We start from the raw sequence: 23,271 nt of genomic DNA on the forward strand, positions 1-23,271 counted from the left end.
AAAATTGGGAATTTCGGGAAAATGGTAAAAAAACTTGAATGGACTGAATGAGATGAAATGGTTGGTTTTAATTTTTTTCCAATCAGTGAAGAAATGTTGAAGTAGTAACATGTTGAATTGAGAAATGGTATGACGGAATTCCTGAAATTTCCGGAAAACCGGGAATTTTTCCAGTTCAAAAAACAACTTCGTTTTTTGTCCTGATTAAGAGAAATGTTTTGACGGTGGAACGGTTGAAATGTGTTGAAAAATGTAGAAGGAGTAGTCGCCAGAAAAAAGGGTGGAAATAGGGCTTTGGAAAAGCAGGAATCCTGGAAAAATTCTGGAATTTTTTTTTAACTTGGAAAAATGATAGCTTAAATTTACAGAATGGTGAAATGTGTTGAAAGTGGAATGGTATGAATAGGTTGAAAAATGTGGAAATGGTGAAAGTTAGAAAAATGGCCAATTCATTTTGATTGGGAAAAATGTCCCGGAAAACCTAGAATTCTGGGAAATCTGGGAATTTTTGGAATTTGTCATGGGAAAGCCCGCGATTCCCGAATAGGCTGAACAGTTCGAAGTTGAAAATTGAAAACACTTCCTTGTGGTCTACATCAGTGTTTTTCACCTATTTGGGTTAAAAATATTTTTTGCAAACCAGTAATTATAGTCTGCAAACTATGTGTTGTTGTTTAGTGTCGGTGCTGTCTAGAGCTCGGCAGAGTAACCGTGTTATACTCGTCCATATCAGTAGGTGGCAGCAGGTAGCTAATTGCTTTGTAGATGTAGGGAACAGCGGGATGCAGTGTGCAGGTAAAAAGGTGTCTAATGTTTAAACCAAAAATAAACAAAAAGTGAGTGTGCCTAAGAATAGGCATTGAAGCTTATGGATGGCTATGCTAAACGAAACTGAACTGGCTACAAAGTAAACACAAACAGTCATTGTCCTAGCCTTAGTATTTAAGGACTATTGCTTTATATTTAATCGACATCCTAACAAAACAGTCACTTAGAATTTCCGCTCTCACTGGTATGCCGACTGATGCGATGGTTGTATCTTTCAGCACAAGACTAGTGCTCCCATTTGAGCTGGTAAATTCAGCACAATCCTCAGCAAAAACAATGCTGAGGTTAAACTATCATCTTGCATATAGTCTTCTGAGCTAAGTTTTAGAGTCTCAGTTGAGAGCCAGTATCCATTGATTTAGTCGGTCCGGAGTTTAGCTGGTAACAAGTTGACCATCTTCTTGGCTTATTGCCACAAACTTCCACTATATATGTGTGAGGCATGATTTACAAACGTATAATCTGGCATTACCTTTTACAAACTCACAGACGAAAGACGAAAAGTAGTTCCGCTGTGTTAGCTTTTACAATAACAATATCGCTATACACTATATTGCCAAAAGTATTTGACCACCTGCCTTGACTCACATATGAACTTGAAGTGCCATACCATTCCTAACCCATAGGGTTCAATATGATGTGGGTCCACCTTTTGCAGCTATTACAGCTTCAACTCTTCTGGGAAGGCTGTCCACAAGGTTGCGGAGTGTATTTATAGGAATTTTTGACCATTCTTCCAAAAGCGCATTGGTGAGGTCACACACTGATGTTGGTCGAAAAGGCCTGGTTCTTAGTCTCCGTTCTAATTCATCCCAAAGGTGTTCTATCGGGTTCAGGTCAAGACTCTGTGCAGGCCTGTCAAGCTCATCCACACCAGACTCTGTCATCCATGTATTTATGGACCTTGCTTTGTGCACTGGTGCACAGTCATGTTGGGAGAGGAAGGGGCCCACTCCAAACTGTTCCCACAAGGTTGGGAGCTTGGAATTGTCCAAAATGTTTTGGTATCCTGGAACATTCAAAGTTCCTTTCACTGGAACTAAGGGGCCAAGCCCAACTCCTAAAAAACAACCCCACACCATAGTTCCTCCTTCCCCAAATTTCACACTTGGCACAATGCCGTCCGAAATGTACTGCTCTCTTGGCAACCTCCAAACCCAGACTCGTCAATCAGATTGTCAGATGGAAAAGCGTGATTCATCACTCCAGAAAAACGCATCTCCACTGCTCTAGAGTCCAGTGGCGACGTGTTTTACACCACTGCATCCGACGCTTTGCATTGGACTTGGTGATGTATGGCTTAGATGCAGCTGTCGGCCATGGAAACCCATTCCATGAAGCTCTCTGCGTACTGTGCGTGGGCTAATTGGATGGTCACATGACTTTGTAGAAAGTCGGCGACCTCTTTGCACTATGCGCTTCAGTTTACGCGGCCTACCACTTGGTGGCTGAGTTGCTGTTGTTCCCAAACTCTTCCATTTTTTTATAACAAAGCCGACAGTTGACTTTGGAATATTTAGGAGCGAGGAAATTTGACGACTGGATTTGTTGCACAGGTGGCATCCTATGACAGTTCCATGCTGGAAATCACTGAGCTCCTGAGAGCGGCCCATTCTTTCACAAATGTTTGTATAAACAGTCTCCATGCCTAAGTGCTTGATTTTATACACCTGTGGCCGGGCCAAGTGATTAGGACACCTGATTCTGATCATTTGGATGGGTGGCCAAATACTTTTGACAATATACCATACCATACCATACCAACTTTATTTATAAAGCCCTTTAATATAGTGCAACTTGGTTAATATGCAGGTCATGACATGTAAATTAAGCATTGTTGGAAGTTTTTGATGTTTTTAGAGGGCTTTGTAGGCAGAATAGATGAATCCTTATTACCACATAAGAAGTTGGGGATGATGGGCAACATTTTGAAATAGTGCAGTTCCCCTTTCACATAAACATTTTTTATTTTTTTATTTTATGATGACGACGACTTTGTTTGATTTCCTTATTAAATTGATTCCACTGTCACCCCATAAACCGATATGCACATACTTTTGAGAGTAATCTTTTATGTTTCTTTAATTGAGTTAGCAGAGTAGAGCTGCCCTAACATTCAAATCAGTTTATTCTAAATGTACTTGTTTACTAGTATCTAATTTTTGTCATGCCCTCTCATTCAATTTCTTGTCTCTTTTGTTTCAGGTGTAATGGCTTACATATGACTACATATTTGGTAAGTGAGAACCGTACCTGGTCTACACCTGAACACATGACAACTGATGCCTCACAGTCATATGACACAACAACCACTATGTTTAAAGGCACACAATATGTCTTTATTAATGGTGATATTGTACATTTTATATACAATTTGCAATCACAAACACTAAAAATATTTAAGTTTAATTTATTTATTTTATTAAATTCATTGAACTATTTAACTAGATCAGTGGCCTTGTGGTTAGAGTGTCTGCCCTGAGATCGGTAGGTCGTGGCCGAGTCATACCAAAGACTATAAAAATGCAAGCAGGGAGGTAATGTGCACTCAGCATCAAGGGTTGGAATTGGGGGTTAAATCACCAAAATGATTCCCGAGCTGCTGCTCACTGCTCCCCTCACCTCCCAGGGGGTAGAACACAGGGATGGGTCAAATGCAGAGGCTAATTTCACCACATCTAGTGTGTGTGTGACTATCAGTGGTTCTTTAACTTTAAAGGCCTACTGAAACCCACTACTACGCAGTCTGATAGTTTATACATCAATGATGAAATCTTAACATTGCAACACATGCCATTACGGCCGCATTAGCTTACTAAAGTGCAATTTAAAATTTTGCGCGAAATATCCTGCTGAAAACGTCTCGGTATGATGACGTCAGCGCGTAACGTCACGGATTGTGGAGGACATTTTGGGACAGCATGGTGGCCAGCTATTAAGTCGTCTGTTTTCATCGCAAAATTCCACAGTATTCTGGACATCTTTGTTGGTGAATCTTTTGCAATTTGTTCAATGAACAATGGAGACAGCAAAGAAGAAAGCTGTAGGAGGGAAGCGGTGTATTGCGGCCGACTTCAGCAACACAAACACGGCCGGTGTTTCATTGTTTACATTCCCGAATGATGACAGTCAAGCTTTACCATTGGCCTGTGGAGAACTGGGACAACAGAGACTCTTACCAGGAGGACTTTGAGTTGGATACACAGACACGGTACCGTGAGTACGCATGCAGCTGCGTCTTCCAAACATTTGATCGCTTGCCCGTACGTGCGTGCCGCTATGTGCATGTCACGTACGTAACTTTGGGGACTTTGGGGAAATATATGTGCTGTATGAACTTTGGGGAGGTGAACGGTACTTTGGGCTGTGGGATTGAGTGTGTTGTGCAGGTGTTTGAGTTGTATTGGCGGGTTATATGGACGGGAGAGGGGAGGTGTTTGTTATGCAGGATTAATTTGTGGCATATTAAATATAAGCCTGGTTGTGTTCTGGCTAATAGAGTATATATATGTCTTGTGTTTATTTACTGTTTTAGTCATTCCCAGCTGAATATCAGGTCCCACCCGCCTCTCACAACATCTTCCCTATCTGAATCGCTCCCACTGCCCTATAGTCCTTCACTCTCACTTTCTTCATCCACGAATCTTTCATCCTCGCTCAAATTAATGGGGAAATCGTCGCTTTCTCGGTCCGAATCGCTCTCGCTGCTGGTGGCCATGATTGTAAACAATGTGCGGATGTGAGGAGCTCCACAACCTGTGACGTCACGCTACTCGTCTGCTACTTCCGGTACAGGCAAGGCTTTTTTATCAGCGACCAAAAGTTGCTAACTTTATCGTCGATGTTCTCTACTAAATCCTTTCAGCAAAAATATGGCAATATCGCGAAATGACCAAGTATGACACATAGAATGGACCTGCTATCCCCGTTTGAATAAGAAAATCGCATTTCAGTAGGCCTTTAACTCTAACTTTATGTAAATGAGCATAATCCGAATAGTGTTGGTAATAGCAACATGATGTGAAAACAAAATACACATGCTGTTTTTTCCACCACAAAGCCTGAACACTAAATACAAAATGCTTGTCTATGAAAAAGTTGTTTACATTTGCGGTTCTGCTTGTTTGATGTCTGCAAATGTGTGTTGTCATGGTGCTATACAAATGTACACATTTTGACGAATTATGTGTCATGCCTCATCAATTTAGTGTCCAACAGTGGGAAAAAAAATGCTTAGCTTTTGAGGATTATGATTAACTCATCATCTAAACGGGGAACGCACGTCTTTTGCTGAAAAATATAATCATCCCATAAGTCCATAAGTCCGCGTCCCAGTGAGAGTGGACATTGTACAGTGAGTGATTGTTTTATTATGTTCGTAGTTTGTATTTTTTGTTTAGCACTAGTGCTGCATGGTGCAACAAATATAAGGTTCTGGATCGTCATTTGTCCCAAAGTAGTCATCAAGTCTGCCATGACTAGTGGTAATAGTTGTTGTTGAAGGAATTGGGGAACGTTGAAATACGCCATGTGAAATCAATCCCCGGCAATGCTTAAAATGACCAAAATACTGTAACTCATGTACTTTCTTCTGACTTTCTCACTGGCACTCATCGAGGGCGGACGCTCCCCTTTCCTCTCCCTTATCTCTCCTGCTTGCGTCTTTGTCTTGTCTTGTCTTAACTTTCTTGTTGCCTCTTTTTGCACTGCTCTCCAAATCTAAACATTGGAACTAATTAACTGGCCTCAACGAAATTGACAAGATCTTGGGTTTGGGGGAACCTGCTTGTCGTGACGAAGCGGTTGATGCTAGAAACATGACGGACTCTTGTGAGAAGGAGTGCTGCGTGCCTGGCGACCCTTTCAGTCGAAGACGTGAAGATATCCACCTATTCGGAATTATGACAACAGGACATCTGCTGATTGGAGTAAGCGTTGCTCTGGTTTGTCGACAAATTGGTAGTTGCTGGCAGTCTTCAAATTACCCCAAAGCTGCCACAAATGATTGGAGGATGCGAGAAGAACTGTGGACACTCTTGTGATTTGGATAACATCGGATTGTCTGCCCTGCAGGATGAATTTCAGTACCAGTAATAGGCAATTTAGAGTGAAAAGCAAATGTTATTTTCACTCGCATATAAAACATTCTAACTTGGATTGTTTCCCTGACTTCGAGACTTTCCCGAAGGACAGTGCGGCGAAGACACAATAAACTCCCTTCTTGTCTCTCATGGACACACACCTGTTGTTGTTGACTTTGGACTGACTGGCGGCTGCGACAACACCAAGGCCGCGGAACAGAGACGCGTGGCAGGCTTACACATACACATGCATCCACAAAAAATATACGCCACACACACATACCCCACCCCCCATCCAACGCCCTTGACGCGAATTCCTTAGGGTTGATGGACGGCTGGGCAGCGCCTGAAGAGCTGCAGCCCACCACCGAAGCTCCCACTCCCTCCCCTCTGTTGCAAGTCTCGAGATGTATGTTGTAATATGTATATGTGCTTTGCTATGGAGTTTTTTTCCCACTCCAGACTGGGCCCCTTAGGAGCGTTGACCTTGTTTCCCATCTTTTACCATCAGCGTTCCTGTTCTGTAACCCTGTACCTGTTTGTCTAATCTTGAACAGGTTTGTGCTGAAAACAAAGTTTCGTTGCACTTGTGCAATGACAATGAAGACCTATCTACCTACCTTACAGCGTGTATATAAACGTTGTTAGAGGTTTTTGGAGGTTTTTAGAGGGCTTTTTAGGCGTTCCCATTACCTGCATTGTTGGCTGACTCTTGCCTTTATTTACGATTTAGAATGCTTAGAAAAGAGAAAGATGTGTGTTATTGTCTCACGTAAGGACTGTGAATGATAGTCTCCAAAGTGCAGTTCCTCTTTAAGTTTTCACAATTAATAAGACTCTCGCTCATATAAACAATGGTGGCAAGCGAGCCAGCGATCGATGCTGAATGCTGGCTAGCTGCGTTGGGAGCACTTATGTCTGCACTACTCAGTGTCAGGTTTTGTTGGTGACAAACCCCAAGATGCAGAGAAGGCGGCAGGCATTGTGCAGGAAGACATGATTTAATGTCCATGAAATAAAGACAAAAAACACAAACCAGGAACAAGGAGGACAAACTGGAAACAGGGAACAGGGATCCAGCAAACAGGGACTATGAACAAAAAGATGGTAAGCTACAAACAGCTACAGAATATAGCTTACCGCTACCGCATACAGCTACACTGACAACGACACGTCAGGTAGGGACGACAATAATCCAGCAGTGACTGGAGGGCAGGGCAGGTATAAATAGCAGCCTGGCCACCAGGTGTGGCCAGGTGCCTATCAGCCACAGCTGAGGGGACAGCACTCAAAGAGAACAACAGGAAACTGAACCAAAATAAGAGTGCTGACAGGAAATAAAACAAACACAGAGGAAAAAACTAAAACTTAACCAAACTGTCAGGGACAAGCCTGACACTGGAGGCTTTCTATAGTTTTGATTGACAAACTGAGCTATTTACCCACACAAAACATTGCAGTATTGACTTCTCTCCCTGCCTGCTCCGCTCGCTCGCTTGTCACATGACCAGTCAAAGCCGCACTATTTGCGGTTAGTAAGTCGCATTGAATTGTAAATGCAATATATTGTTTAGCCTTACTTCATACACACTAGAGGCCTGATCTACAAAGGGTGTATGCACACAAACATGTGGTGCAAAGTTCAGTTGTGTTAGGAGTGAAAAGGACGTGGAAATGTATGCTGCCTCACATCAAGGCTGGCGTGCGCATGTTTCTACATACTGTTGATCTCTTGGCGATACTTAAAGGTGATGCTGGGAAAGTGTTCTAATAAACAAATGTGAAAACAATGACTCCACATGAGAGTGATGTGCACCTCAGAGACATGTGCAAAACAATGGCAATTGTTACCAACAATTGTTTTGCATGTGCAAAACAATACTGTTTAAGACAATGACTGATTTAGCAGTATTCTGAGACTTTGTAAATGGTGCATAACAAACATAATTTAGAGAGGATTTACTTGTTGATTTATTGAATTGTGTTTTATTGTCATTTCCACAATATAACAGTGTTTTTTTTTTTACTTTTGGCCTGGTAACTGATGTGTGAATTTGTGTTGGAGTGGATTGTTAGAGTGGTTTGTGACGCCATCTCGTGTTACAAGGGACTTGGTTTCAGACCCCTGTTAGGCATGTTTTACTTAGTTTAACGTTTTAACCATTTCTCGGTGAGCGTAGCATATTTTAAGACAGGTATGCACTGCGTCAGTCCCTCAAGCCGAGCCATCCCAGCTGTGTGGGAGTGGATTAGCAACATGTATGCCAGTACAATGTATTACAGGTCTCAGTTTGAGAACTCATAAACAGTTATATATGTCCGCTGTTTAGGACGGGTCTGTTGAAACAGGAATTACCGTATTTTCCGGACCATAGGGCGCACCGGATTATAAGGTGCACTGCCGATGAATGGTCTATTTTCGATCTTTTTTCATATATAAGGCGCAGCTTTTTTTGCAGCTCAAATGAGAGAGTTGGGTTGAAAATAATGTCGGGATTCTTCACCGAGTTGCTTTGGACATTTGTTTTATTGCGCAATTTCAATGTGGTATCCTTGAACAAGTGCCTGTGTCTAGTAGGATTTATAATGAACATTTCTGTTTTCTTAGAGTTAAAATACAAAACGTTGCTGGACATACAGTTGTGATCAAAAGTTTACATACACTTGTAAAGAACATAATGTCATGGCTTTCTTGAGTTTTCAATCATTTCTACAACTCTAATTGTTTTGTGATAGAGTGATTGGAGCACATACTTGTTAGTCACAAAAAACATTCATGAAGTTTGGTTCTTTTATGATTTTATTATGGGTCTACTGAAAATTTGACCAAATCTGCTGGGTCAAAAGTATACATACAGCAATGTTAATATTTAGTTACATGTCCCTTGGCAAGTTTCACTGCAATAAGGTGCTTTTGGTAGCCATCCACAAGCTTCTGGCAAGCTTCTGGTTGAATCTTTGACCACTCCTCTTGACAAAGTTGGTGCAGTTCAGCTAACAACACAAATTTAGCTGTTTGGCCACAATACCCAGCAATATGTTTGGAGGAGAAAAGGTGAGGCCTTTAATCCCAGGAACACCAATTCCTACCGTCAAGCATGGTGGTGGTAGTATTATTCTCTGGGCCTCTTTTTCTGCCAATGGAACTAGTGCTTTACAGAGAGTAACTGGGACAATGAAAAAGGAGGATTACCTCCAAATTCTTCAGGACAAGCTAAAATCATCAGCCCGCAGGTTGGGTCTTAAGCGCAGTTGGGGGTTCCAACAGGACAATGACCCCAAACACACGTCAAAAGTGGTAAAGGAATGGCAAAATCAGGCTAGAATTAAGGTTTTAGAATGGTCTTCCCAAAGTCCTGATTGTCCTGTGGACAATGCTGAAGAAACAAGTACATGTCAGAAAACCAACAAATCTAGCTGAACTGCACCAATTTTGTCAAGAGGAGTAGTCAAAAATTCTACCAGAAGCTTGCCAGAAGCTTGTGGATGGCTACCAAAAGCGCCTTATTGCAGTGAAACTTGCCAAGGCACATGTAACCAAATATTAACATTGCTGTATGTATACTTTTGACCCAGCAGATTTGGTCACATTTTCAGTAGACCCATAATAAATTCATAAAAGAACCAAACTTCATGAATGTTATTTGTGACAAGCAAGTATGTGCTCCAATCACTCTATCACAAAAAAATTAGATGAAGTGTGGATTCAAGGGGCCCCTCGACATTGTTTAGCCACGTGGGTCTCTCCGAGTCTGCGGGTCGGCATCTTTTGTCGGGAAGGGACTTGTGAGACGGCCCGGAAGCGGAAGCGAGACCAAGACGACTCGTCTGAAAAGTTCATGCTTTTTTGCGACACACTTCAATATTGAAACGTCTGAAAAACCACGTCATAAGAGCGAAAAAAGGTTTTGTGATATTTGAAAGGGTTTTGTCAGGTTTGTCACTGACAGTTTAGTTATGTTTTGAGTTTTTCCTCTGTCTGTCTTTATTTCCTGTAAGCGTTCTTATTTTGTCTTTATTTCCTGCTTGTATCTCTGAGTGCTTTTTCCCCTCAGCTGTGGCTGATTGGCACCTGGCCACACCTGGTGTCAAACAGCCAGCTACTATTTAGTCCTGCTTTGCCCTCCAGTCAGGGCTGGAGTATTGTCATTATGATGGTCAATGTCATTAATACTTGTCGTTGTAGCTGTGTCTACTTCTGTTCACTCTGCTCATGTCATAGTTCCTTCGTGTCACAGTAAGTGTTTTTGTTTCTTGTCCACAGTTAGCCTTTGTGCTAGTTTATGTTCATAGCCAAGTTTGTTCTCCGCCTTGTGCGCACCTTTTGTTTGTACTAGAGATGTCCCCCCCCCCCCGGTCCGTGGGACACATTTTCAAGCGTTGACCGGTCCGCAGCTACAAAAAGGTTGGGGACCACTGTTATAAAGTACACTGTTTATATTAAACATGCTTCACTGATTTGAGTATTTGGCGAGCGCTGTTTTGTCCTACTAATTTTGGCGGTCCTTGAACTCACCGTAGTTTGTTTTTTGATTGATTGATTGAAACTTTTATTAGTAGATTGCACAGTACAGTACATATTCCGTACAATTGACCACTAAATGGTAACACCCGAATAAGTTTTTCAACTAGTTTAAGTCGGGGTCCACTTAAATTGATTCATGATACAGATATATACTATCATATATACTATCATCATAATACAGTCATCACACAAGATAATCATCACAGTATATAAATTGAATTATTTACATTATTTACAATCCGGGGTGTGGGATATGGAGGTGGGGGGGGGGGGGGGGGGCATGGACATTGAAACAGTGTAGGTCTGACTTCATAGGATATGTAGAGCAAGTAGTGGACATAGAGAGAGAGATCAGAAATTATAAGAAAAAGTGACTACATTTGATTGTTTACATTTGATTACTTACAATCTGAAGAGGTATGATGAGGAAGGGAGGGTGTTAGTTTAGGGTTGAAGTTTCCTGGAGGTGTTGTTTTAGTGCGGTTTTGAAGGAGGATAGAGATGCCCTTTCTTTTACACCTGTTGGGAGTGCATTCCACATTGATGTGGCATAGAAAGAAGTTGATTTAAGACCTTTGTTAGATAGGAATCTGGGTTTAACGTGGTTAGTGGAGCTCCCCCTGGTGTTGTGGTTATGGCGGTCATTTACGTTAAGGAAGTAGTTTGACATGTACTTCGGTATCAGGGAGGTGTAGCGGATTTTATGGACTAGGCTCAGTGCAAGTTGTTTTACTCTGTCCTCCACCCTGAGCCAGCCCACTTTGGAGAAGTGGGTAGGAGTGAGGTGTGATCTGGGGTGGAGGTCTAGAAGTAATCTGACTAGCTTGTTCTGGGATGTTTGGAGTCTAGATTTGAGGGTTTTAGAGGTGCTAGGGTACCAGGAGGTGCATGCGTATGTATAAGTTTCTCCGACTTTCTCGGACGTGTTTTAAGCCACTTCTTTTTCTGTCTCATGTTGTCCACCAAACTTTTAACGTTGTGCATGAATGCACAAAGGTGAGTTTTGTTGATGTTATTGACTTGTGTGGAGTGCTAATCAGACATATTTGGTCACTGCATGACTGCAAGCTAATCGATGCTAACATGCTATTTAGGCTAGCTATATGCACATATTGCATCTTTATGCCTCATTTGTAGGTATATTTGAGGTCATTTAGTTTCCTTTAAGTCCTCTTAATTCAATGTATATCTCATGACACACTATCTGTATGTAATATGGCTTTTAATTTTTTGAGGCTCCAGACAGATTTGTTTTTGTATTTTTGGTCCAATATGGCTCTTTCAACATTTTGGGTTGCCGACCCCTGGGCTAGTGTATATAAATGAGTTTTCTTGCGTTCTAGTCATTCCAGACACACAATTGCGCTGGTGATGCGATCCACAGCCTCACACACTCAATGTTAAAGTGAAAGAAAAGTGTCAGAATGTGTTTATGTTTGCTAGATTGTGATTCAGAAAAGGTGTTACACAGGTCTATTCAGGTGTACTGGAGAGGAGGCTACGCCGGATAGTCGAACCTCGGATTCAGGAGGAACAGTGTGGTTTTCGTCCTGGTCGTGGAACTGTGGACCAGCTCTATACTCTCGGCAGGGTCCTTGAGGGTGCATGGGAGTTAGCCCAACCAGTCTACATGTGCTTTGTGGACTTGGAGAAGGCATTCGACCGTGTACCCCGGGAAGTCCTGTGGAGAGTGCTCAGAGAGTATGGGGTAACGGACTGTCTTATTGTGGCAGTTCGCTCCCTGTATAATCAGTGTCAGAGCTTGGTCCGCATTGCCGGCAGTAAGTCGGACCTGTTTCCAGTGAGGGTTGGACTCCGCAAAGGCTGCCCTTTGTCACCGATTCTGTTCATAACCTTTATGGACAGAATTTCTAGGCGCAGTCAGGGCGTTGAGGGTATCTGGTTTGGTGGCTGCAGGATTAGGTCTCTGCTATTTGCAGATGATGTCGTCCTGATGGCTTCATCAGGCCAAGATCTTCAGCTCTCACTGGATCGGTTCGCAGCCGAGTGTGAAGCGCCTGGGATTGGAATCAGCACCTCCAAGTCCGAGTCCATGGTTCTCTCCCGGAATAGGGTGGAGTGCCATCTCCGGGTTGGGGAGGAGATCTTGCCCCAAGTGGAGGAGTTCAAGTACCTCGGAGTCTTGTTCACGAGTGGGGGAAGAGTGGATCGTGAGATCGACAGGCGGATCGGTGCGGCGTCTTCCGTAATGCGGACGCTGTATCGATCCGTTGTGGTGAAGAAGGAGCTGAGCCGTAAGGCAAAGCTCTCGATTTACCGGTCGATCTACGTTCCCATCCTCACCTATGGTCATGAGCTTTGGGTCATGACCAAAAGGACAAGATCACGGGTACAAGCGTCCGAAATGAGTTTCCTCCGCCGGGTGGCGGGGCTCTCCCTTAGAGATAGGGTGAGAAGCTCTGTCATCCGGGGGGAGCTCAAAGTAAAGCCGCTGCTCCTCCACATCGAGAGGAGCCAGATGAGGTGGTTCGGGCATCTGGTCAGGATGCCACCCGAACGCCTCCCTAGGAAGGTGTTTCAGGCACGTCCGACCGGTAGGAGGCCACGGGGAAGACCCAGGACACGCTGGGAAGACTATCTCTCCCGGCTGGCCTGGGAACGCCTCGGGATCCCCCGGGAGGAGCTGGACAAAGTGGCTGGGGAGAGGGAAGTCTGGGCTTCCCTGCTTAAGCTGCTGCCCCCGCGACCCGACCTCGGATAAGCGGAAGAAGACGGATGGATAGATTATAGATGTTGGTGTGACATGCTGGTTCAACATGTCGCACACAGGTATGAGCATGATAATATGAATGTGAAGAAAATTGTGTTCATGGTAAAACCCCATATGCACTCAAAATCCTCATTTAAATAAGGCGGTCTGCACCACTTTTTAATTGCACACGCATTGTTCATAGATTACACACAACATGCCCACTCATAGTACACGCCATTTTATTTTTTGAAAACGCTGTTTAGTGCGTGGTATTTGGATCTTAGAAAATCAGGCCCAAGTCTTCATTTAGCTGTTGTGCAAAACTTTTTTTTCAAGGATTTTAGAGATAAAAAGGAGGTGTGACAGCGGCCGGTAGTTTAGCAGAAGGTCAATATCGAGGTTAGGTATTTTAAGCAGATGTTGAATAACTGCTGTTTTGAAGAGGGGAGTGATAAGTTTATAATATTTAGCCCTGATGGTCCTAATATTACAAACGGCTCCTTGATGAGTTTCCCAGGAAGTGGGTCAAGTAGACATGATATTTGTTTGTACCATTAACGAGTCACAATAGTTTCTATAATGTTACTTCTTCAAAACAAGAGAGATTATTTGGTAGAGCATTTTCCGTAATGCATACATTCATATCTGTGTTTATAGAACCCAGTTGGAGCTTGGACGTACAATCTTTAATCTCCTTTCTAATGAGCTCACTTTTCTTAGTAAAAAATTATATAAAGTCATCAGCCGTGTGGGTGAAGCTACTAGGGCTACGTTAACTATGCAGGTCGACGTCTAACTCGGATATTTTTGTCAAACTCGATATTTTTATGTAGTCGTTCACATTACAAAAAAATGCAATGTCTAATGTGAACGCAGTCTGACCGACATACAAACATGACGTCATGACGTCACACGTGCTGCAGTGTTTACGGAAGTAAACATGGCTTCATTCTAGTCGTATCGGTCCTGGCCTACTTGTGGAAATGTCAAGGATTTTCTGCAATTAAAGTCAACATTTTAGAAAATGGATGGATGGATGGATTTTCTGATCTGAATTGTTGCCTGTAGACGATTGAGAAGGAAGAGGACAAGTATTTTGGCTCTGGCAGTTTGCAGGATATTTTACTTCCATGTCTGCTCCAAAGAGCGTTTCGGCAAGCAGTCGGAGACATGAGTGATTGATGTGCGTTCTTAAAACATATTATTTTAAACTGTTTTCTGCTCATTTGTCTATAGCTTATTTTGTAACATCTATTTTGGTGAAGAATTATGATGCTTATTGCTTTTTGATGACGTTTTGGTCGGATGAGTGCAACTGGAGCGTTCAAACTGTAGTCACATCGCATACATATTCAATTCATATCAACATGCGAAAGAGGCCTAGTGTCGGATGTAAACATTTGGAATTGCACTGTTCACTTCGACATGAAAAAATCTGATCCAGGTCGCATATGAGCCAAAAAAAATCTGAATTGACCTGCAGTGTGAGAAGACCCTTGTTGGATTAGCAATACTACTGTGTTAAACAAACATTTAGGATCATTTTCATTGAGGCAGATGAGATTGAGGCAGATGAGATTTGAGTAATCATTAGTTTTAGCTAACAGAGTCATGGGCAATTTTAATATTTACATGAATACCCTGTTAGACCCTACAAACATGGTACTCCAGACTCCATCATTGAGCCGACGTGTACAACTATGTTTGAATAGCTAGTGGTGTGGTGAGTCTGTCGTATATGTTTAGGCCTTCTGCTCCCTAAGATTAGCTTCGATGTTGGTAGTTCTGGCACCCGGGATATACATTACCATGGCTGGTTTACTAGGTTGTATGTTCCAGGTGATAGAGTCACTTATACCTAAAATGTGGTGGACGGTAGACTACAGTGTAGGATTAGATAACGGGCTAAATTTGTTATGCGCCATAACCAGCTCACCATAGTTTGTAGGCCGTTTAGGGCTACTTCAAACTGGGCAGGTTAGCCTACTACGGCTAATGCTAGCAAGCGTGTCCACGGCATCTAAAGTTACTTTGTTACTCTGTTCTAACTGGCGGACTTGTTCCTTTAGCATGGATAACCTATCCCTGAGAAGGGTGCATAAAGTACACAAAACTATACTCAAGTTTTTTCCTTCACTGAGTCAAGTTCTTGCTGTCTTTGGAGCGGGGTTTCAGACTAGGGCTAGCTTAGCTCTGCTAGCTCAGGAGCTAACTAGCTGAAAATGAATCGTTGAAACAAAAAGAGCAGGTGCTTTGTAACTTCGAAACGACTAAAAAACATGTTGCGGCACACCACTCCTCTGACTTAATCGTGAGCGAAATAAGGACAATTCAGCAACACCATAGCCATATTGGTCACATGTTTTTCTTTTCTTAAAGTTACACTTGCTTTGAGGCTTCAAGGTACACAGTATGGCCCCGTTTACACTGCACACCAAATCTGTTGTTTTGCCCTCTAGTGACACAGATCAGATTTTTTTGTTTGTCTAAACGTTCCAAAGCGCTTCAAATCTGATCTTTTGGCCTCATATTCAGGCCACATGAGGAGGTAGTACAAATTTGATTGGAATCGGATCTTTTCAAATGTGACTTCAGCGCGGCAATGCGACCTAAATGCAACCCGCATGTGACTTTTCCGTCATCTTTGGGCGAGTTACGTCAATCGTGTGTGAGTGGAAAGATGAATCCCGCCAGTGGAAGAGCAATACCTAATCACAACATCTGGTTTCGTTGATCAAAGTTTTTTCCCGACGGCCGAGTTTTCTGTACATCACTAGTCAATAGTGCACAAATAATAAGCTAGGGTTGTACGATATACCGGTATTAGTATAGTACTGCCATACTAATGAATTATATTCGGTACTATACCACCTCTGAAAAATACTGGTCAGCCATCCCCCCCGCACCCCCTGTCGTCGTCAAGTCGTGACATTGCTGGTTTTACGAGCAGACTGCATGTTCCGCAGTCCACAATCACGGAGCACTTACAAGCAGACACGGTGTGTAGACAGAAAAGGGAGAATGGACGCATTTTGGCTTAAAAACTAGCGATAAAGGTGAAGTTATAAAACTGAAACGCCCTCAGGAAGAGGGGCTTTAAAGGGGAACATTATCACCAGACCTATGTAAGCGTCAATATATACCTTGATGTTGCAGAAAAAAGACCATATATTTTTTTAACCGATTTCCGAACTCTAAATGGGTGAATTTTGGCGAATTAAACGCCTTTCTAATATTCGCTCTTGGAGCGATGACGTCACAACGTGGCGTCACATCTCAAACACCGAGTCAAATCAGCTCTGTTATTTTCCGTTTTTTCGACTGTTTTCCGTACCTTGGAGACATCATGCCTCGTCGGTGTGTTGTCGGACGGTGTAACAACACGAACAGGGACGCATTCATGTTGCACCAGTGGCCCAAAGATGCGAAAGTGGCAAGAAATTGGACGTTTGTTCCGCACACTTTACCGACGAAAGCTATGCTACGACAGAGATGGCAAGAATGTGTGGATATCCTGCGACACTCAAAGCAGATGCATTTCCAACGATAAAGTCAAAGAAATCTGCCGCCAGACCCTCATTGAATCTGCCGGAGTGTGTGAGCAATTCAGGGACAAAGGACCTCGGTAGCACGGCAAGCAATGGCGGCAGTTTGTTCCCGCAGACGAGCGAGCTAAACCCCCTATGGACCCTAGCTTCCCTGGCCTGCTGACATCAACTCCAAAACTGGACAGATCAGCTTTCAGGAAAAGAGCACGGATGAGGGTATGTCTACAGAATATATTAATTGATGAAAATTGGGCTGTCTGCACTCTCAAAGTGCATGTTGTTGCCAAATGTATTTCATATGCTGTAAACCTAGTTCATAGTTGTTAGTTTCCTTTAATGCCAAACAAACACATACCAATCGTTGGTTAGAAGGCGATCGCCGAATTCGTCCTCGCTTTCTCCCGTGTCGCTGGCTTTCGTGTCGTTTTCGTCGGTTTCGCTTGCATACGGTTCAAAATGATATGGCTCAGTAGCTTCAGTTTCTTCTTCAATTTCGTTTTCGCTACCTGCCTCCACACTACAACCATCCGTTTCAATACATTCGTAATCTGTTGAATCGCTTAAGCCGCTGAAATCCGAGTCTGAATCCGAGCTAATGTCGCTATAGCTTGCTGTTCTTTCCGCCATGTTTGTTTGTGTTGGCTTCACTATGTGACGTCACAGGAAAATGGACGGGTGGTTAAAATCAGGCACTTTGAAGCTTTTTTAGGGATATTGCATGATGGGTAAAATTTTGAAAAAAACTTAGAAAAATATGATAAGCCACTGGGAACTGATTTTTAATGGTTTTAAAAATTCTGAAATTGTGATAATGTTCCCCTTTAAGACAGAGGCGGTATAGCACCGAATATGATTCATTAGTATCGAGGTACTATACTAATACCGGTATACCGTACAACCCTCGTGTAAACGTAGTCTATCAATGCTTCAGTATTATTTCAATTATCAATACTTAAACATATTTATAATATTCAGATTACTACAGTATTATTGTCTGCATGTCAACCTGAATAAATAGACTTTTGTGACATTCTCATAGCGCTCTTGTATGTGCGACACAAAATTTTGACTACCTCTCCCACACGTGAACGCCCATCTCTGACCACAATCAACGGGGAATAATGCACAGTTGATGCTTCGCTCCTCCCTGCGAAATATAAATGTTGTTTTTCTCTGCTGACCACCGCGCTCCCAGGAAAAGACAAATAACACAGTTGTAGACTTCCAATTACAGCCCTGTCGTTAACTCCACTGTTGTGTAAACACATGATGGGAAGATGGACAAGAGAGGGAGTGAAGACAGGAGTGTGTAGGCTTGTGTTTGCCACCAGATATTGGGGACGCTGGTGAGCAAGGACAACATAAAGCAGCATAAATGAGCTGCCTTATGCACAGAAATATTGCAAGGCCAATGGAGCATAAAACAATCAACATAGGTCATCATCCTGAGTTGATATTTTCCCACTTTTGAAGCGGCAGTGAGAGCACAAGTGGAATGTTCTGATCCCATGGTGAGCTCAGTCACATTCTCAAACTGTCAAATGATACGTTAGTCACATTTGGCCATGCAGATGATTATTACAATAGTTTGAGCCACTGCATGTCTGTGATCCTGTGGCCTGAGAGAAGACAGTCCCAGCGCTGGCTTAGACTTGGCCTCCTGACCAAAAGTGTGATAATTTTAGACTGAAGTCGCTCACATGGTCTGGAGCAAAGACAGAAAATTGGAAATAAACCTGGAATTTAGCTTAATTGCAGTTTACAAATTTAGGAGGGGCAGTGTTCTCTTCTTTATTTTCTTGCATAAATAGAGTGACTGGAGGCCAAAGATATGAGGTTTTGAAGCCACAAAAGAGGTTACAGAACGTCAGAGGCAATGAGGTGACTTCTCAGCCGGTCTCTGCTCTTCTCGATCTTCCCATGCTCTGCCACTAATGTGAGATTCTTCTCTGAAATTGCCGAATCCATCAGTTTTATTATTCCACTAAGGTTTTGGGTCTCACAATAAAATTTGAGGGTTGGTTTTTAACTGCTTTATGCACAGCCAAGTTACAACGTTTGCTTCTTTCAGATGCTAATTCCTCTAGTAGGTTATAGGAGGTGGTGAAGGTTTCAACTGGGAATTTTCCCTAATTTCCCTCTATTGGCTCTCATGAATCTTTCTCTGAGGTCCATGAAATTGGACAGCCTCTCTGAACACTCAGTTTCCTCCCAGCTATTTCCCATTACCTCATTGCCATTAAGTGTAAATTGCTCCTGGTTCGTTCTCATTTCTAAGTATAAATTTATCTCATCCCTTTTTTACTAAACTTGGCTCCCTGTTAGTTGATGTCTGTTCCTTTCAGTGGAATTTTTGACAGTACCTTGAGATGACTAAATCATGAAAAATTGTTGCTGGGTTTTAACAAACAGGGAGGAAACATAATGGATGTATTTCAGGTATAGCATTATGGGACTTGCTATAAAGTGTGAAACTAAAGAGTGAAGTGTTTCTCATTCCTCATCGTTAGAGTCATTGATGGACTGTCTGGGGCTCTCCGTTCTTGGTTCATCTTACTCATATTAGATAAAGAAGGATCCAAACCTGTAACTCATACAATGATTTCACTCAAGCACATGAGAACATGTCCTCCAATGCATATTGATTCCTTTTTACACAAAGAACCAGTTCCTACTCATGCAGAAGTATGTGAGATGTCAGCGTGAGATTTAGACAGAGTTTAATAGTATCACACTCCTGAGCAGTTTGGGTGTTGACAAAAACAGTTGTATTTTAGGCACACATACATTTATATTACAATCCCCATTCACATAGAAGTGCAAAAACACCTAAATACATTGTAATTTGTACAATATTCAGTGTTGGGCTAGCTACTCGGAAAATGTAGTAAGCTTAGTTACAAATTATTAAACATTAAATGTAGCTTTACTACACTGAAGCTACCCATCAGAAGAAAGTAGCTAAGGTAAGCTGCAATAGAATGACAAAGGTAACTCAACTACATCAAATCAATGGTGAACAAACTTCATTCTAAGTAATTGCTGATCAATAAAACTGTGATACAAACAAATTAGATCAGTTCAATTGATTTTCCAGCCTTGTAACTTTATCATTCTGGTATAAATGAAGACTTAAATCTTAATTACTTGGACAACTTGGACTCCTCTTCCTCCTATCCGGGAGATCGCAAAAAAGCCGCTGCCTGACCAGGGCTCAGAAAATCTGTAGAGACTCCTCCCACCCCCACCAAGGACTGTTTTCACTGCTGGACTCTGGAAAGAGGTTCTGCAGCCTCCGTAGCAGAACCTCCGGGTTTTGTAACAGCTTCTTCCCTCAGGCCATAAAACTCTTGAACGCATCATAATAATCCCCTCAATTCCCCCCAAAAAACGGATTAACTTGCTGGAATATAAAGACAAAAGAACATACATCCATAAACGTGGATGCATATGCAAAAGTGCGATACATTTATATGTACAGTAAATCTATTTACATCTGCACCTTATTGCTCTTTTATCCTGCACTACAACGAGCTAATGCAACAAAATGTCATTCTTATCTGTACTGTAAAGTTCAAATTTGAATGACAATAGAGGAAGTCTAAGTCTAAGTCTAACATGTGATTTACTAGCACTGAAACATGAACAATTCTTGGACTAATACAGTAACTGTCAGTGAGTCACTGTCACAATTTAAACATTACTAAACAGACTGAACAACTAAATGTATTATAGATGCGAATGTGGTCATCTCTCTCTATTTAATGTACATTTCTTATTTTAGTTGGAGTTAGTCTAATTGGTCATCATAATTCAGTCTTAAAGGCCTACTGAAACCCACTACTACCGACCACGCAGTCTGATAGTTTATATAGCAATGATGAAATCTTAACATTGCAACACATGCCAATATGGCCGGGTTAGTTTACTAAAGTGCAAATTTAAATTTTGCGCGACATATCCTGCTGAAAACGTCTCGGTATGATGACGTCAGCGTGTGACGTCGCGGATTGTAGAGGACATTTTGAGACAGCATGGTGGCCAGCTATTAAGTCGTCTGTTTCATTGCAAAATTCCACAGTATTCTGGACATCTGTGTTGGTGAATCTTTTGCAATTTGTTCAATGAACAATGGAGACAGCAAAGAAGAAAGCTGTAGGAGGGAAGCGGTGTATTGCGGCCGACTTCAGCAACACAAACACGGCCGGTGTTTCATTGTTTACATTCCCGAAAGATGACAGTCAATCTTTACCATTGGTCTGTGGAGAACTGGGACAACAGAGACTCTTACCAGGAGGACTTTGAGTTGGATACGCAGACACGGTACCGTGAGTACGCTTCCAAACATTTGATCGCTTGCCCGTACGTGCGTGCCGCTATGTGCATGTCACGTACGTAACTTTGGGGACTTTGGGGAAATATATGTGCTGTATGAACTTTGGGGAGGTGAACGGTACTTTGGACTGTGGGATTGAGTGTGTTGTGCAGGTGTTTGAGTTGTATTGGCGGGTTGTATGGACGGGAGGGGGGAGGTGTTTGTTATGCAGGATTAATTTGTGGCATATTAAATATAAGCCTGGTTGTGTTGTGGCTAATAGAGTATACATATGTCTTGTGTTTATTTACTCTTTTAGTCACTCCCAGCTGAATATCAGGTCCCACCCGCCTCTCACAGCATCTTCCCTATCTGAATCGCTCCCACTGCCATCTAGTCCTTCACTCTCACTTTCCTCATCCACAAATCTTTCATCCTCGCTCAAATTAATGGGGAAATCGTCGCTTTCTCGGTCCGAATCGCTCTCGCTGCTGGTGGCCATGATTGTAAACAATGTGCAGATGTGAAGAGCTCCACAACCTGTGACGTCACGCTACTCGTCTGCTACTTCCGGTAGAGGCAAGGCTTTTTTATCAGCGACCAAAAGTTGGGAACTTTATCTACGATGTTCTCTACTAAATCCTTTCAGCAAAAATATGGCAATATCGCAAAATTATCAAGTATGACACATAGAATGGACCTGCTATCCCCGTTTAAATAAGAACATCGCATTTCAGTAGGCCTTGAAAGGGGAACTGAACTTTTTTTTTGAATTTTTCCTATTGTTCACAATCATTATGAGAGACAAGAACAGACATGTCTTTTTTTTTAGCATTTTAAAAACGTTTGGAAGATACAGCTAATGGGAGTCACCATTGTAGATTTTAAAGCCCTCTAAAACAACTTCAAAACTCTCCATCAATGTTTTATACACAAATTGCAATTACATATACAATGTAGTAACAGACACCTTCATAATAATATGTAATATGTTCAATATTTACCGTATTTTGGAAATTTTATGCATTGCCGGAACTGACTTCTTTCGCGCATTGATTTCTGTTTCCATAGCTATGCACTTTCCACTTCTGGCAACAAGTGTGTGTTTTTACTTCTGGAAACAAACGTGAGTGTGTTCTAATCATGGCAGACTCGGCAACAGATAACAACTATTTTTGAACAAAAGAGGATTCGCAACCTTATCTTTTTGAAGCTAAATATACTGATGATGAATGACTGCTTATAGAAGCGAGCACAAAGAGAGAGTGAAACATTGGAGCATACGGAAGCCGAGAGAGTGAGGTCGGCGTGACACACAGCTGCAAATGTAGGATTTGGAGATAAGCTATTTCGACATAAATGGTGTGCTTACTCCAAATAAACCGGAAAAAACATCCAAGGCCAGCTGGACCAAACGCACAACCAAACTTTAATATTGATTATGACACACGCAGCACGTCATGCGTGTTATTACATCTACAGTACATACGCTGTCTGGCTAGCTGTGCACAAGCAAAACATGAAATGTGGGCTAATACTTTACAGATACTGTAATATGATTGTTCATGTTTTTCAGTCAGTACAGATTGGTGTCTTATCGCATTGTGTTGTGCATTACAAACTCAAATGCGTTTTGTGCTGATGTAGAAGCTAGCTTATCTCTTGCCGCAGCTAGCTTTTACGGCTAATACCGAAGCATGTGATGTGTTACTACGCTAGAATAGAGTTCGTCAGTGTTCACTCTTACAATAACAATGTCATTATATGTTAATGTTATACAGGTTACGGAACGTAAATAAAGTATTGGTGTTTTATGTCGACAAAAAGACAGCGTCATAAGTGCAGCAAGTTCAATGCAGGAAATATATTTGTACTTGTGAAAGCAACAAGTAGCACCGTGCTAAAATTATGTTGATATTAAATATGAAGAGGCACCATCACACTGTGACACAGCGGACAACAACATACACACAAGTACACAATGGCAATATTGAACAATAAATCAGTGATTGAAGTGACAAACTTGACAGCCATCGAAGCACATTCAATCTCTTAATTGAATTTAAAGGGCTTTATAAATAAAGTTGGTATTAAGCAGAGGTAACACGATCCGGTGGAATGATTCAAAAGAGCTGGCTTCAAAGTGCGCTGCTAACTGCTAAAGCTAAAAAACAGAGCGCCGTTGAAACCCTAAATGACGTCAAACGTCACTTGGCAACAGGCCCCGCCTTTTAAAAGCACACACTCTGCACACCGTGCTC

General features: G+C 42.1%; 1 long non-coding RNA gene across 1 annotated transcript in view; it reads left to right on the top strand.

Moving 5' to 3' along the window:
* Window positions 1-23,271, top strand: part of LOC133612127 (uncharacterized) — a 404,739-nt gene that overhangs the window by 360,481 nt on the left and 20,987 nt on the right. Inside the window, exon 4 of the long non-coding RNA XR_009816084.1 lies at window positions 3,034-3,064. This is a non-coding gene — a long non-coding RNA (uncharacterized lncRNA). The remainder of the gene's footprint in view (window positions 1-3,033; window positions 3,065-23,271) is intronic.

This window comes from Nerophis lumbriciformis, linkage group LG10 (assembly GCF_033978685.3).
Source record: "Nerophis lumbriciformis linkage group LG10, RoL_Nlum_v2.1, whole genome shotgun sequence".
NCBI classification, from domain to species: domain Eukaryota; kingdom Metazoa; phylum Chordata; class Actinopteri; order Syngnathiformes; family Syngnathidae; genus Nerophis; species Nerophis lumbriciformis.